Source organism: Pelecanus crispus, chromosome 3, assembly GCF_030463565.1.
Source record: "Pelecanus crispus isolate bPelCri1 chromosome 3, bPelCri1.pri, whole genome shotgun sequence".
NCBI lineage: Eukaryota > Metazoa > Chordata > Aves > Pelecaniformes > Pelecanidae > Pelecanus > Pelecanus crispus.
In genome coordinates, this window is record NC_134645.1 from 130,029,126 (window position 1) to 130,042,508 (window position 13,383).

General features: G+C 43.4%; 1 protein-coding gene across 1 annotated transcript in view; it reads right to left on the reverse strand.

The window, feature by feature from the left end:
• The window catches only part of MSRA (methionine sulfoxide reductase A), a 309,718-nt gene that overhangs the window by 213,054 nt on the left and 83,281 nt on the right, over positions 1–13,383 (reverse strand). The window lies entirely within an intron of this gene.

Consider the following 13,383-nt stretch of genomic DNA (forward strand, 5'->3'; position numbering starts at 1 on the left):
TTCTACCATATGATTTGTCTTTATGAAGAGAAGTCTTAGCAGATGATCGAGATGCCATCTCTGTCCGTATGCAGTACAAATAAAGGTACAGGCAACATCAAGTGTCAAAACAAAATAACTTGGTAATGAACTCCACACAGTTTTCAATCCCAACTCTTATATTAGAGATTGCATGTCACAGCATGTCCAGGGCTTGTGATTCACTCATTTGTTCTCTTACTGATGTTTAAATAAATGAATTAAAATTACGTAACTGTCAACAAAACATTTACAAAGGATTTAGATGGTTTTGCTGACTAGGGTAACAGCACAATAAATACTTCTAGGTAAGTGTCCACAATTAAATGGACAACCAACTATTGAAATAGATGCATAGATCCCAAATGCAGACTTTTGTTTGAAAAAATATGGCCTGGTTTGTGTGAAGGCTGTCTTTCATGATACAGATAATTTTATATTTTATTTCTCTATTCAAGCTGCCTTGTTAGTTTAAGTGAAAATAATGTTTAAGATTCATTTTATTGAACTCTGTCGCTTCAAGACAAAATAAAAGTTATACCAATAATGCTTTCCCTATAATTATGTTCTGGAACAACCTAAATCAATTGCAAATTCACAATAGTGATTAAAGATGGGGTATTTCTAATATCAATATTTAGTGCTGATCACAGATAAAAATATTTTCTTACAGATTCCTTTCATCAAAAAAAACTTTTGACAATTTGGCTACCTCAATTAGCAAAATCTTCCAAGAATTTCTACAAAAACTTCTATCAAGGAATCTCAAGATTCTTTACAAAGCTTCTTTACATTTTCTAAAAGCAACTCTCTTCAAAGTTAAGACACTTTGAATTATTTTCTGTGATTATTATTTAAAATAGTTCAACTTTTTTTTCATTCTATAGGTAATTCAGAAATGCATTTAATTTGCAGCCAAACTCACAGATCATTTAGAAACCATATACTTAGACTAATCTCTCTGTGACATACGTTGTGTATGAGAACGATCACAGCGACCTGCTATTGTTTCTAACCCATGGCTGACTTACAGTTTTTAAGTAGCTAAATAATACATCACTAAGAGAGAAGAACTAACATCCTAATAAAAGTTTTTTACACAGTACAAATATGTCTACTAAGATTCATGAGAATTTGGAGTCACAACTGTTGTCCTCCTTACTGTCTTGTCCTTTGAACACCTGCAAGCAGCAAGTGCAGCTTCCCAAAACCAGTGAACTTACCAAAACATCTTTGCCACAGGACATATTCCCCAGTTTCATTAGTTTATCAGGCTATTCAAGAACTCCCAAGTAAACTAAACATTATCTCCCCATTTTCCAGACAGAAACCACTGGAAGTTTACAGGATCAGTCAAAACTACTTCACGGCCTTGCTGGTGACATGCATTAGAAAATTTTTAATGAGCTGATCTGTAAGGAAAAATGTCTTTATTAAGATGTGTTGTTCCTCTCTCAGTGGCTAAATGATTGTTTCCAGAAGCAATAATCAGCTTCTGATATGAAAGCACCCAGTTAATTAGCTAAGGGTTGTACTATTCGAAGAAGCTACATTATTCAGTCAACCATGGGAAATAGTTTTATTTTACAATATTATTAAATGCAGCTTTTGAAATTGTTTAGCTGGTAATGCAATTCCTGAAAAATGGCTTTGACTAGAAAAATATCTTTGTTGGTTAATAACTGCAAAAGAAAACACGCAAAATCTAACAGCTATGTTGTTGTGCAACAAGATTGCTTCTTTTTATTGCTTTTCAACTTTTAATTATTGTAGTAGAGACTACAATAATCTCTAATAAACAATGATATGAAATTATTGGACAGTGAACTGAAAATCAAAATGCAATTAAAGTATTTTCCTTGTTATATTTCATGCAGGAAGTGGTGTACAAAGTGGTTTTTAATACACAGCCTTTTGAAACTACAGTGAATCACTAAAATGTGTCAAAGATCAGGAATAAAACTTGGTTTAATTACATATAAAGTTCACACCTGCTAAGATATCAAGATATCAGTGTCATAAGCACAGGGGACTGTTTCGTTTGTTTACTAAAAAAAAAAAAAAATCAGGATCATCAACTGATTGAATAGCAGGAAAACAGGACCTGTAAAGTTTAACTGTGAGATTTATCTTATCTAACATGCTTCTCTAAAACCGCTCTAATGAACACTCAAAGCTCCTTCTCTGGACAACAGGGAGAAAGTGGCAACCGAACAGATGAATTCCCCTACTCTACCTGAAACCGTTTAATGATGGAACCTAGAAATGCCTTTTGGCAGCCAAGTGCATTGACTTCAGAACCAGCCTGGACCATAAGTGCAGCTCAGAAACCTTTTATCCTAAAGCTAGGGTGGAACATCAAGCTGGAAATTTGTTTGTATACCCTCTATCTCAAAAGTAAAGATGGATCAGGACCACTGTGACAAGTACGTTTGGAAGTGAAAATAATTTTGACATCTGCAGTTTAAACTACTGGCAGACGACTCGGTACACAGCCTAAACACTGAAACTTGTTCTAATGTGTTTTTTTGCAAAACTGTAAACATTAAGTAATCCCATAGCAATACTCATGCCTACACAAGAATCTCTAAGGATTTCAAGTTTCATTTTGCTTTATACAAATACATACATATATATATTAGAATGCATATGTGCATGTATCTATACACCTCTAATACATATTTTATCTATATATAACAATGTATGCATGCAAGATGTGGATCCAGAATGTTGTCTAGTTGAGCCAATAGATAAACAGGCTTCGTAGCCAGTAAGACTGTAAGAGTGAGAGAGCGAAGAATTATTTCGGTAACTTTCTCCTCTACTTTTTCTTTTTTTTCCCCCCTGAAAAAGCAGAAAAAAATTAATTCCTGCTTTTTGCCTCAGTTTGCTGCTTCAAACTTTTTTCCCTCAAAGCTGGAAGCACAGGTCAGTTGGAAATCATCAAGTGAAAAATAAAATCACAGAAATAGTTAAGACCTTTGGCCAAAGGTCCTTTCTAAATGACACTTCCATGGAAGACATATCCTGCAAACAAACCTCTTATAAACCGCTCTCCATGAACAGCAATTTCTCAGAAATCAACAGGCAACTGCTGAAAAGGACAAAGATCCTGCTCCAACAAATCTGCAAAAACATTTGCATAACAATGTAACAGTTCATGCCCAGGTTGAAGAAAATGATCAGAAGCAGAAATAAATAAAAAGTGTGAAAAGGGAAGTTTGGCTCTTTGATCAGCAGAGCAGCAGTAGATGATTTTACATTTAACTTCACTTAGGCCAGGACCGTTTGCATAGGTGTCCTGCCATCGAGCACAACAGAAGTCTCATCTCTTGTGGAGCTATTCGAGAATGGTCTAAGGAAAAATTCACAACAATGGAAGTTTCTGGACTGGAGCTCACCAGGGGAATGCCTAACGTAGTAAGTGAACTCTGTAAGGGGAGATCTGAAGGTACAAAGGTAAGTCACCACTAACACAAATTATTTCACCACTGCAGTGGCATGACAGAAAAAAGAAAAGGGAGCATTAAAAAGACAGAAGTGAAAAGTTATCATAATCTCCTATCATGCACTAAAAAAGAAAGGGGGGCTGGCAGCTTGACTGACAGCTTCTGAGATGTCACAGTTCAACAAGTTACTGGGGAGTAAAAAGGAACAAAAAATAAGAAAGAAGAGCCTGAAGAGAGGTTACGTGAGCCCTGTCTTCTTCCCTCCTCCCTCTTCATCCAGACCAGACATTTTATATTAATTTCACTAAAAGTCATACATGAAACGATAAGGGAAATGAAGAAAATTTACTCATGGGGAAGTGAGGACGAGGAAACTTTTGTATTGACCGTAAATTTCGACCAAGGAAGTAGCACTTTCAAACACAGCACTTTCAGACACTAATAAGAAAGGATCAATAATCACAAAATGACATTTTGATTACAGTCAACTGAGAGGAAAAAAGATCTTGACACAGTTCATGGTAGCAGGAAAAAGTAAGTACTGGAAAAACGCCAAGCCATTTAATTTAGAGCTAGATTATGCCACCTTCCCCTTACGCCATTCCACAAACAGGAGAGCTAAGATAAGGGGCAAAGTACTACTTAAACTGAGAAGGGTGACTTGATTTATTTTACAATTCTGGGAGGTTTCCAAATCTGAAATAGGCTGTCATCTTGTTGATAAATTATAGAACGTGACAGGCAATATTTGGTTTGGGAACTGTTCTCAAAAATACTTCCTTCTTTAATCTCTCTCCCTCCTTTTCACTAATCCTGCATCACCATTACCACAGGCATATAAAGGTTGTAAGAAGCTTTCTTTAGGGCCATCACTTTAGCTATCAGCCAAAAGAGTAGCTCAAAAGCAATTCAAGGTGTTCTCAGAAGCCTCCAAGTGTTTTGGATTCCTTTCCATTTAGGTTTTTTCTTTTAAAAAGTCAATTGATTGTTTGCTTATCACCTCTAGCATGTTCAGATGAGTGCCGAATAAGCTCTCCTCATGCAAGAGAAAATGGAGATCAACTGCTAAACTCATATTCATCCTGTTCAGAAATAGCAGTCACATCCAAGAGGCCGGGGGTAGGCACGTACCTTCGAAAAGACTCACTGCCAGATGGAAGGCAGAAAATCGCCTGAATCATACAATGGTTCGGGTTGCAAAGGACCTTAAAGATCACCTAGTTCCAACCCCCCTGCCATGGGCAGGGACACCTTCCACTAGACCAGGTTGCTCAAAGCCACATCCAACCTGGCCTTGAACATTTCGAGGGATGGGGCATCCACAACTTCCCTGGGCAACCTGCTCCAGTATCTCACCACCTTCAGAGTGAAGAACTTCTTCCTCATATCTAATCTAAATCTACCCTCTTTCAGTTTAAAGCCATTACCCCTTGTCCTGTCACTACATGCCATTGCAAAAAGTCCCTCTCCAGCTTTCTTGTAGGCCCCCTTCAGGTACTGGAAGGCTGCTATAAGATCTCCCCAGAGCCTTCTCTTCTCCAGGCTGAACAACCCCAGCCCTCCCAGCCTGTCCTCATAGAAGAGGTGCTCCAGCCCTCTCATCATTTTTGTGGCCCTCCTTTGGACTCACTCCAACAGGTCCACGTCTTTCGTATATTCGGGGCCCCAGAGCTGGACACAGTACTCCAGGTGGAGTCTCACGAGAGTGGAGTAGAGGCGGGGAATCACCTCCCTCAACCTGCTGGCCACGCTTCTTTTGATGCAGCCCAGGATATGGTTGGCTTTCTGGGCTGCGAGTACATAGTGCCTGGTCATGTTGAGCTTCTCATCAGCAAACACCCCCAAGTCCTTTTTCTCAGGGCTGCTCTCAATCCATCCTCTGCCCAGCCTGTATTTGCGCTTGGGATTCTCCCAGCCCATTTGTAGGACCTTGCACTTGGCCTTGTTGAACTTCATGAGTTTCACGCAGGCCCACTTCTCAAGCCTGTCAAGGCTCCTCTGGACATCTGGATGGCATCTCTTCCCTGCAGCATGTTGACTGCAGCGTACAGCTTTGAGTCGTCGGCAAATTTGTGGAGGGTGCACTCAATCCCACTGTCCATGTCACCGACAAAGACGTTAAACAGTGCCAGTCCCAATACCGACCCCTGAGGAATGCCACTCATCACTGGCCTCCACTTGGACATTGAGCCGTTGACTGCAACCCTGAGTGCGACCATCCAGCCAATTCCTTACCCACCAAGTCTTCCATCCGTCAAATCCATGTCTCTCCAATTTAGAGACAAGGATGTCATGCGGGTGTCAAATGTTTTGCACAAGTCCAGGTAGATGACATCAATTGCTCTTCCCTTATCCACCAATGCTGTAACCCCATCGGAGAAGGTCACCAAATTTGTCAGGCACAACGTGCCCTTAGTGAAGCCATATTGGCTGTCACAAATCACCTCCTTATTTTCCATGTGCCTTAGCATAGTTTCCAGGAGGATCTGCTCCATGATCTTGCCAGGCACAGAGGTGAGACTGACTGGCCTGTACTTCCCCGGGTCTTCCTTTTTGCCCTTTTTAAAAACAGGGGTTATGTTTCCCCTTTTCCTGTCAGTGGGAACTTCACCGGACTGCCACAACTTCTCAAATATGATGCATAGTGGCTTAGCAACGTCATCCGCTAGTTCCCTCAGGACCCGCGGATGCATCTCATTGGGTCCCATGGACTTGTGCACCTTCAGGTTCCTTAGATGGTCTCAAACCTGATCTCCTACAGTGGGCAGTTCTTCGTTCTCCCAGTCCCTGCCCTTGCCTTCTGCGACTTGGGCGGTGTGTCTTGAGTACTTGCCAGTGAAGAGACTGAGGCAAAAAAGTCATTGAGTACCTCAGCCTTCTCCATATGCCGGGCAACCAGGTCTCCCATTTCCTTCTGGAGAGGGCCCACATTTTCCCTAGTCTTCCTTTTATCACTGACATACCTACAGAAGCTTTTCTTGTTGCCCTTGACATCCCTGGCCAGATTTAATTCTATCAGGGCTTTAGCTTTCCTAAGCTGATCCCTGGCTGCTCGGACAATTCCTCTGTATTCCTCCCAGGCTACCTGTCCTTGCTTCCACCCTCTGTAGGCTTCCTTCTTGTGTTTGAGTTTGTCCAGAAGCTCCTTGTTCATCCTTGTTCATCCACACAGGCCTCCTGGCATTTTTGCCTGACTTCCTCTTTGTTGGGATGCATCGCTCCTGAGCTTGGAGGAGGTGAACCTGGAATATTAACCAGCTTTCTTGGGCCCCTCTTCCCCCGAGGGCTTTATCCCATGGTACTCTACCAAGCAGATCCCTGAAGAGGCCAAAGTCTGCTGTCCTGAAGTCCAGGGTAGTGAGCTTGCTGTGCACCCTCCTCGTTGCCCTAAGGATCTTGACCTCCACCATTTTGTGGTCACTGCAGCCAAGGCTGCCCTTGAGCTTCACATTCCACACCAGCTCCTCCTTGTTGGTGAGAACAAGGTCCAGCATAGCACCTCTCCTCATTGGCTCCACTATCACTTGAAGAAGGAAGTTATCATCAACACATTCCAGTAACCTTCTGGATTGCTTATGCCCCGCTGTGTTGTCCCTCCAACAGGTATCAGGGTGGTTGAAGTCCCCCATGAGGACCAGGGCTTGTGAATGTGAGGTTGCTCCTATCTGTCTCTAGAACGCCTCATCTGCTTGGTCTTCCTGGTAGGGTGGCCTGTAGCAGACCCCCACTATAATGTCACCTGTCCCTGCCCTCCCTTTGATCCTGACCCATAAGCTCTCAGCCGGCTCCTCATCCATCCTCAGGCAGAGCTCCATGCACTCCAGCTGGTCACCGATACAGAGGGTGACACCCCCTCCTCATGTCCCCTGCTTGTCCTTCCTAAAGAGCCTGTATCCTTCCATTCCAACACCCCAGTCACAGGAGCCATCCCACCACATCTCCATGATGCCAATAAAATCATAGCCCTGCAGGTGTGCGCACATCTCTTACTCTTCTTGTTTATTCCCCATGCTACGTGCATTTGCATAGAGCCATTTAAGTTGGGCCCCCAACTTCCTGGCTGGAGTGGCTGGAATTGCTTTGTGCTGCTCTTCAGGTGCTCTCCTGCTGACCTGTGATCCTTCTCCAGGTCCTGGGCATCTATTGCTGGCACTGGCATCAAACTGGTAGGAGTGGGATGGATTGAGGTTCCTTCCCCTGGCAACTTTAGTTTAAAGCCCTCTTCGGCAGCTTGGCAAGACTGAAGATGCTCTTCCCCTTCTCTGACAGATGGACCCCATCAGCCCCTAGTAGACCAGGTTTCTCAAAGCCAGTCCCATGGTCTAATTAGCCAAACCCCTGGCTATGGCACCAGTCCTGTAACCATCTGTTTATTCGACTGGCCCTTTGAAACCCCCTCCCTTTGACCAGGAGGACTGATGAAAAAACTACCTGCGCTCCAGAGTCCCTTGCCACCGCTCCCAGGGCTCTGTAATCCTTGATGCTCCTCAGACTGCTCCTGGCCGTATCACCGGTGCCCACGTGAAACAGCAGTGGACAATAGTCAGTAGACTGTCCGAGGCTTGGTAGTCTCTTGGTGACATCCCTGATATGAGCCCCCAGTAAGCAGCACACTTCTCTAGAGAGTGCGTCAGGTTGGCAAATGGGTGCCTCCGTACCTCTCAGGAGAGAGTCACCTACTACTATCACCCGTCACCTTTTCTTGGTTGCGCCAGTTGTTATACGGGGAGCAGATCAGGCTGCCTAACTCAGCTCCAGCGTCTCTCCTGGTGTGGTGGCCTTTCCTCTTCAGCCTGCAGAGCGGGGAAGCGGTTCTGCAAGGGCACCCCAGGCTTCGGGGGAAGCCTCTTCCTCCTGCTGGTCCTTGCCATTGCAACCATCTGTTCTGTATTATTGTCCCCCCTCCCTTCTGTGTGTGCCGGTGGAGTTTTTGGCTGTTTGGCCGTGGGCTGTGGGTCCATTGCAGACTGTTCTTGGAACCAGCTAACTCCTTCTCAGCCTCCCTGATGTTAACGCAGCCTTCTCGATGCCTCCTGCAGCTCAGGCGCTTGCTCCGGGAGGTCCTCCACCTGGCTACAGCTTTTGCAGGCAGGTCTGCTGCCTGGCTGTACTGGTTTTGGCTGGGATAGAGTTAGTTTTCTTCCCAGTAGCAGGCATAGTGCTGTGGTTTGGATTTAGGATGAGAAGAATGTTGATAACACGCTGATGGTTTAGTTGTTGCTAAGTACTGCTTATGCCAGTCAAGGACTTTTCAGCTTCCCATGCTCTACCAGGTGCACAAGAAACTGGGAGGGGGCACAGCCAGAATAGTTGATCCAACCTGCCCCAAGGGCTATTCCATACCATACGGCGTCATGGGCAATACAGAAACTGGGGGCGGGGGTTGGCCAGGGGCAGCAATTGCTGCTCAGGGACGGGCTGGGCATCGGTCAGCAGGTGGTGAGCAATTGCATCGTGCATCACTTGCGTTGTATATTATTAATACTGTTATTATTATATTGTTATTATTATCATTACCATTTTACATTATTTCAATTATTAAACTGTTCTTATCTCAACCCAGGAGTGTTTCTCACTCTCACTCCTCCGATTCTCTCCCCCATCCCACCAGGGCAGGGCAGTGAGCGAGCGGCTGCGTGGTGCTGAGCTGCTGCCCGGGGCTGAGCCCCGACACTGGTCCTGCCCCAGGAGAAAGGTCCCAGCCTCTCCCTGGCCGCAGCACTGCCGGGGCTGCCTTCTGTGGGAGCAGGGGGCGGCCACCATTACTCCTGGCCCCGCAAACGCCTCGTCAGCTGCTCTCATGAGAGCTGCCAGCTCCTGGCGGGTCTCTGCGCTCCCCTGGGCTTTCCCCGGCTCAGGAAACCCCCCTGTACGCTGCGAACCCCCGCTCCACTGCGGAATGTGCCTGCGCCGGAGCTGATCGCCTCTGCAAGTGATGATCATGAAGTTAAATTATTTGCTGCAGACAATTGTTGTTCAGTGTTAATTCCGGATTTGGGCAAGATGCTCAGTAGCTCTATGCCAAATTAAAGCACCAGCAAAGATCCCACCCTGCTGCGTGCATGATTCAAAAGAGCCAAGAGTCTCATGCTATCGGTACCTATATTTATAAATGTGTATTTCATACAGTAAAACAAACAAACAAAAAAATGCAAGGAAGTCACTGTACTCCTATGACGCATTTGGAAATATTCAAGTATTTAAATGTAGCTAATGCTATTTTAGGTGCCTAAGGTATCTGAGACATCCTGCACTAAACAGTATGAGAAGAGTAACATCTTTATAGTGATGCCGTGGTTATTATGGTGCACTGTACACGTACGAATTTTATATTCCCAGTACCAAAAAGCCACTAGAAAGAGGGCGGGCTTACTGAAGAAAAGTGGAGTAAAGAGACACTCTTAAAAGCACCAATTCAATAATATGCAAGCTCAAGAAGAAAGACCATGAATGAAAGAAGTCCTGTTTAGAAAGATTCATAAATTGGAAACCATGAGGTCATCTAGACTGATTAATTATAGAATCATAGAATCATAGAATCGTCTAGGTTGGAAAAGACCTTTAAGATCATCCAGTCCAACCATTAACCTACACTACCAAGCCCACCTAAACCAATCAAGGGTAGACTAGACTAAACCATGTCCCCAAGTGCCACATCTACCCGTTTTTTGAACACTTCCAGGGATGGTGACTCCACCACCTCTCTGGGCAGCCTGTTCCAATGCTTGACCACCCTTTCCGTAAAGAAATTTTTCCTAATTTCCAGCCTAAACCTCCCCTGGCGCAGCTTAAGCCCATTTCCTCTCGTCCTATCGCTAGCTACTTGGGAGAAGAGACCAACACCCACCTCACTACTACCTCCTTTCAGGTAGTTGTAGAGAGCGATAAGGTCTCCCCTCAGCCTCCTCTTCTCTAAGCTAAACAACCCCAGTTCCCTCAGCCGCTCCTCATAAGACTTGTTCTCCAGACCCTTCCCCAGCCTTGTTGCCCGTCTCTGAACACGCTCCAGCACCTCAATGTCTTTCTTGTAGTGAGGGGCCCAAAACTGGACACAGTATTCGAGGTGCGGCCTCACCAGCGCCGAGTACAGGGGGACAATCACCTCCCTGCTCCTGCTGGCCACAGCATTCCTGACCATTACATTATATTAATTAGCAGACCATTACATTATATTAATTTATTCACACAGTCTTCCCTCTATTAAACCCAGCAGTGTGATTTTTACTGCCATCAAAATGGTATCCATCCACCTTCCCAAGGAGAAGTCCATAGGTAGAGTTAGGACTGATGAACGAGGAGGGAAAATTGTGGACAGATCCCAAAGTAAACGAGTGTACTGGGAACGGACAGGGCTCACATTATCATAAATAAATCACATTACCATCAGCAAGGAATCACTTTGGGGAACAAAAGGAGGAAGGTAAAAAAAAAAAATCCCTCCAACCTTTCCTCACGCTCTGCACTGCTGTACCAGAAACAGACTGTGCCCCGAGAACTTGTGGGCCATAACAGATCCGCAGCTCACAACCTAGGTCAGAGGAAAAGCTACAAAATAGAGCCATTAATATTTGTGCTTGATTAGTGGTTTTGATGTTCAAATCAGTATTAAATGTTAATGACTTAATCAGCAACGGAAAGAGATATAATTTGAATTAGTGCTAGTTCTTCACAAGGAAAAAAATTTAATACAGGCAAATTAAGTGACTTAAGTAAAGAAGTCACAGTAGTTACAATCATGGATCTAAACTGTGTGAACTCTAAATACACTAAAGTCAGATTGATAAGATTTGGATTCAACCCTTAAATTTGTCACAAGCTTCCTGAACCGGGAAAGGCAAATTATACCCAGTTTAACACTTCAAGTTGGGGATAATATTTCAGAAGTGTGCGAGACAAAACCCCTGAAACGCAGAGGGCAAGACTTCCAAGACACGTAGGACTCAGAAGTGGAAATGGATAAGCCGCGCACCCGGGGCTCGTACACGTGAGCTGAACCAAGCCATTTCTCCAGTCTAACTGAACTTCATTATAAAGCACATATACTTGACGTACAAAACAGACTCCAGCCAAACTCATTTATATCATTATAAATCTCAAGACGGTAATTAGGGATGGAGAAATACCGGTCACAATAGGTACTACTCCTGCATTGTTTCATTATGTGTAACACATGTTAATGCAGAGGTTCTCAGCTGGGTGAAGCACACAGGAGAACAAACAGGCTCATGGGGGTCAGAGTAACTCTCATCAGCGCTGCTGCGGACGTGGGCATCCTGCGTTAGCCAGAGCTGATCTCCAAACATATTCCTGCAAAAAGCTAGGCTGAGATTTGAGAAAGATGAAAACCTGGGAACCTGCTATATTTATGCCGAAGCAGCACTTACTCCGCAGAAATGTGCTTATGATCTGAGATTGCACGCTACTGCAAATTAATCACACAAGAAGACCTTATTCAGCTGTATAACCCACCAGGAAAAGGTGCACCACATGAGTGATGTTTTGCAAAATTAAGGTCTATATTTGCTGACCAAACTTCAAACTAGGATCAAGTAGCAAAATATTAGAAATCACTCTGAGAAATCAGAATCATTCATTATGAGGAAAATATGAAAACAATGACCATGATTTTTTCAATTAGAAACTCAGCATGTTAGCTGTAGTGTTAATACACTTATAATTAAGCCTGCCCATTGCTCACAGTAGATTTGTTTCACATTGCCTACAACACTGCCAGACTTCCACTGCTAGAAGAAAATTTTCCCATACCAATGTCTCTATCTATACAATTTTTAGAAATTCCAGATAACTTTATCAGCCACTTGGCAAAACAATTTTAAGAAAATAAAGGAATGTTTTACCCATGCTTAAAATAAAAAATCTTTGCAATCATTTAATTAAAGAGTTTCTGTTGCATCCCTGGTTTGAAATAGGAATTTGAATGTAGACCTTGGCTTGCTCAGCGCAACTTCTCTTCCTTTGGACTTCTCAATCTGGAATTTAGAGTGGAAGCCTCAAAGCTCATTGCTTTCCTCAGTCAAACAAAAAACTGTGAAAATCCACTACCAGTCTGTTCTATCTCAATGAAGTGGTGGATGCTCACAGTACACAATGATCTAATACCTCTACCGATTATTCATTTGGCTTTCCAAGCACATGCAGCTTTCCCTGAACCTCCACTCCTTCCACCTCACTTCCATCAACATCAAGTGTCTTCTTTAGGTATTGCCTGGGCTCGATTTTAAACCACATTAGCACAAGTTAGACAGCAAAAGTTTGTCTAGGACTTTTTCAAATCCTAATGTAGGCAATACACATTGTTTTAATCTATGTAAAACTGGTAGGGGACCAGCTGAAATTAAAAGGTGGGGAAGAACTAGGATGTAGCTTGGCAAATTCAGGTCACAGCTGAAGCGGTGACTTTATTACCCAATCACTGGCACACATAATTTGCACTCATTCACTTACATGTGTTAGTATCTTAGCTTAAATCCCAGAAACATCCATCCCAACAATCTAACTTGGAAGATTTTAAACAAATACAACTCATAACAGAAGGAAGATAAACAAGTTTCAGGTTTAAGCTGGTGACAATTCTTGCCTTAGTAAGGACTAAGTAACTGAGCAAAAAAAATAGTTTTAGAATTAATCTTATGATAACAGTTTGCTATGACACCTTTGCAGTTTCTCCACATTATTTTTCAAAAGGAAAAGAACAAATGGTAACACTTCCCAGAGCTTCAGTGAAGGTTGTTCTGTTATGGTTTGTTTCATTTTGGTTTTAATTTGTAAAAAGGTTCAATTCTTTGTACACTGTAAATCAAATTAAGGCCTGTCTGGGGACTCATCATCCCAAGCATCTAATGAAGAAAATACATCAGGGCTGATGCAAATTTATTGGATGATTTCTGCACAAAGG